Genomic DNA, 4,382 nt, shown 5'->3' with positions numbered 1-4,382 from the left:
CCAAATATCAGCATCAAGCACGTAATGGGTTCTGGATCATCAAACAGATGGCCCCAAAGAGCCAGAGTCCACCAACAAGAAAGAGATTAGCGCTGAAGCCACACAGCCGTGAACAGAACAACAAACGCTTGTTCTGTGATGCAGAGCAGATTCATAATTGTATTAAGAAAGTGTCACTGCTGTGTCTGCAATTATTCTCCAAAAAAACCAAACAGCTTTTATATGATGTGCGCTGCAAGTGGAGCCAAGCTACAACAGCTCTGAGACGTTCTACTGTGGCCTATTTATGAGGGTCAAAAATAGAAATCCATCCAAATATTTTTGAGCTTTCCAGGTGCCAAGTAGAAAAAACAAACACAACGGGACATAATCTCCATAATTCATAAATAACGTCACAGAAAAGTCCCGATAGGCGAAGATTTACAACGAGAACAGGTGCAGCAACAGCGAGCGAGCAAACAGAAGCCTTTTGCTCAATAATTCACCTCCTCTGTCCCACCAGCCATTAGTCCTGATGAAAAATCTATGCCACAAGTTTTAATGCTGCTCTGACTCCATTTGTGCTGCTCTTCAGATTTAGATTGATATAAGAAGTTATACTTTGGAAAGATTAAAATAAAAGACACAAATTTTCTGAGCCAGAGAAAAAAGCGTGGGAATGTAGATCGAGGGCTTCCCAAAGAGACGAGCGAGCTGCAGGTGAGCAGGAAGCAGAGAAGCTTCACTCCCTGCTGTCATACATAATGCATGCTTCCTGCATCCAATCTGAGAAGTTTGTTCCTTCTCATTGTTCGGCTTTGGAGGCGCTGACTCATTCATTATCCAGTCCACAGGTTCCTCACATCTGACAGAACTCGTTTGCATTCATTCAAAAGGATTTCAGGCTGAAGCCACAATTTGAAATCTGTTTGACAAATCTGTCTAATTTGTTCTGTTGCTCCTGTCAGATCACAGTGATCTTCATCATCCTTCCAGCTTCACCTCCAAACATCCTGGCAGGCAGCAGCCGATCGCTCTGACAAAACAGCTTTCAGACCAAACAGAAAGTAAATAATTCACAGATTTAGATAGCTCAGCACCGCAGAAGCTCCTTTATTGTTTTAAAATCCCAAACATACGGACAGAGAAGCATTTAAAGTTGTTATTCCCAACGCACTCACTCATATACACGAGCACGGGCTTTACTGAGACACCCGTTCTCCACTGAAAGTCATGTTAGGTGACACAGACAGCTACCGGTTAATGTCAGGAACCAGAAGTTTCTAAATCACTGTTTTCTGCCTCGGAGAAATGAAGAAGTTAAAAATTTATAACAAATGATTTCTGACCCATTTTGATGCTCTGATTTGATGCGGGGGAGCTTATGAATCTGTAACCACATTTTAATTTGGGGCAGCTGTGAGCCAAACTGGAGACCTGTGCTGCAACACAACTGCAATCCTGGTGGGAGAAATAGCAGCTGGGTAATGTTTCATGGAGCTGCTTCAGCCCATCGGAGAGAAGAGAAGGGGGAAGGTCAGAGGATGTCCTGTTGGCACCATCGCTGGCTACATGCTTCTTAGATACTAACCAGTGTCATGTCGCACATTCCCAACCAATTTAACTGCATCCCCTTCGTATCTTCTTTTTTTTTAACTTTCTGGAAGTGCTATGTTTGTCTTCATAACCTTTACATTTATATACAAGCCATGTAAAACCATATACACTCTGGGCATAATATCTTATTTTAGAAAATGCACCTGGAGACCAGAGTCCTTCACTGAGGCTGATGCCAAAGAGAGAGAAAATGATCCAACTCTCCAAATGAAAGCTGTGTACAGTGATGTTACTGACTAACAGACTGCATGTATCAAAAGGTGAACCCAAGGATGAACTAAAAACTAAGAACAGCCAGTTAGGATCAAGGCTGGAAACACATGGGAGGAGGGAAGAAGACACAGGTAGGAATAAGAGGATTAACCACAGGAGAAAACGATGAGGGTGGGGCAGACAATCACAGAGGAGGGGAAACAGGAAGTAAAACCAAAACAAAACAAATGAGAAGCAAGCAGAAGACGCCCTGTTCCCTCCTGTGTTCCTCTTTCTCTGCCAGCATGTGAGCGTAACGCTACAAGAAAGCAAAAATCTCAGGAACGACGCCTGCTGAAGGAAATGATCCCTCAGTCAACATTTGCTGCCTTTCATACAGCCTGTACGTTTCTGATGAGCCAGTACACACAAATACGGAGTATTACGGAGTTAGGAAATAAGAGAGTATTTGCTGTATCATATTTCATACGTCTCACTTCAGCACAAAAGTCACAAACAGCTCATGTTCACATTTCCTTTCTAATGACCTCTTTAAAATGCTTCATGAAGGGGGGGTTAGGAGGTTGCAGTGGGTGGCGTAGGCGGCACGTAACAAATGTTAAATTGCTATCTGGAAAGGCCGGGGGGGGGGGATTTGAACTGCTGCCCCGGGGATTGAGGAGCAAGTGCTTTGCCGCTAAAGCCTCAGGCACCCAGATATTGGCGTCTGTCAGTGTTGGTAACTTAAAGTTATCTCTCCAGAGTCGGGACAAAACGGTGTGAAATGACGCACAAAATGTCCTCATAAGTGGTGCGCTGTGATTAAAAGGCCACGTCTCACACTGGTTAATGATGCAGAAACAACATCACCAGCTGGCAGCAGCATGTCAGCCGTCTCCATATATTTAACCACAAATTTAAAATGGAGTTAACTTTTGTGCTGTAGCTTAGCTTTGGGCTGAGAGGGAACAGTAACAGCTGAAAGGGGAGCACATCCATGCCATGGCCCATTGCCCCCCTTATATATGCATGCTCCACGTGTGAGGCCGTGACTCATGCCTGATTCACTTGCTGTTCATAAAGAGGCCAAAGTAAGACTTCACAAAAAGGGGCATAAATATCTGCTTAGTTACTAGGAAACAAATTAGGAACCACCTGACAGTTAATCAGTGCTAACTTCCTGGCAACATCTGTACCTGGACTGATGGAGAAAATGATCACTGACTTTAAAAAAACAGCTGCATCATACTAAATTAGTGAATCATTAGTAATTAGTTCATAATTATCCATAAAGTACAGTAACTCCTCACTGTCTTCATGTTATTAACTCTGACATTAACACCCTTTACCTGATGTTTATGTGTCCTCTCAACTTCCTCTTAAAATAAGGGAAAAGTCCTGAATCAGCACTGATAACTAATGAGTCATTAACAGCAGTAGTAAGAACCCATTCTCATTGCAAGGGACCAAACGCTGCCGGTGGCATCATATTATCCACAAGCTCAGTGCCCGATGTTGCAGGTTTAGACAATAATATATAGACACACATTTAAACTTACCAGGGTTCGTGTTGTGATGGACTATATTTGAACCAAAAACACAACCTAATCATCTGGGTTACACTCGTGAGTGAAAGCTGAAGTAAAAACGAGTGAATGAGTGAAGAGCGGGCAAAGCACAAAGCTGCTTCATCACCATCCAGCCTGCTGATCCACACTTTGTAACCCTAACTGATGCTTCACAGCACAGACATCAAAGGTACCTCAGGAGTAATTTGGTACGACAGTATCAGACACAGTGTCAGATTTTGAAGCTCCGTGATGAGAAGGTGTTGTTAGTAACTAAGCAGTTTTTTTGTGTCCGTTATCATGAAGATATCAGACCTAATGATGATGTAATCCTGCTCCTTAATGCAAATACCAGACTGGCAGAGGCTCGGTGTATTTAGACATGTAGACAGACGACCTGCTGAGGTTCAAACTCAGCATCAGAACGGAGGTGATTTAAGTGACTGAACATGGCGTGGTTGTTGGTGGCCGACGGGTTGAGCTATTTCAGAAACTGCTGATCTGCACAACCATCCGCAGCGTTTACAGAGAACGGCTGAAAAAGGGAAAATATCCAGTATCCAGGCAGTTCTCTGGGTGAAAACGTCCCATTGATGCCAAAGGTCTGTTTCTAACTGATAGGAAGATAGCAGTAACTCATTACAACCAAGCTATGCAGAGGACCACCAGGTGCCACTCCTGTCAGTTAAGAACAGGAAACTGAGGATACAAATCCAACAGGCTCAACAGAGCTGCTCAATAGAAGATTGGAAAAACAATTCCTGGTCTGATGAGTATCAATTCCTGCAGCAGCATTGGGATGGTAGGGTCAGAATGAAAGCATGGATCCATCCTGCCTTGTGTCAATGATTCAGGCTGCTGCTGGTGTGATGGCAGGAATGTGGTAATGAGGTCCCTGCACTCAAATGGCCTCTGCAGTCACCAGATCAATCCTACACAGAGCCTTTGGGATGTGGTGGAAGAGAAGATTCCCATCATGGATGTGCAGCTGTGTTATCAAGTCAACATGGACCAAAATCTCAGAGG

The sequence above is a fragment of the Archocentrus centrarchus genome, unplaced genomic scaffold (assembly GCF_007364275.1).
Source record: "Archocentrus centrarchus isolate MPI-CPG fArcCen1 unplaced genomic scaffold, fArcCen1 scaffold_26_ctg1, whole genome shotgun sequence".
Classification (NCBI taxonomy): domain Eukaryota; kingdom Metazoa; phylum Chordata; class Actinopteri; order Cichliformes; family Cichlidae; genus Archocentrus; species Archocentrus centrarchus.
This window is presented reverse-complemented; position numbering follows the sequence as displayed.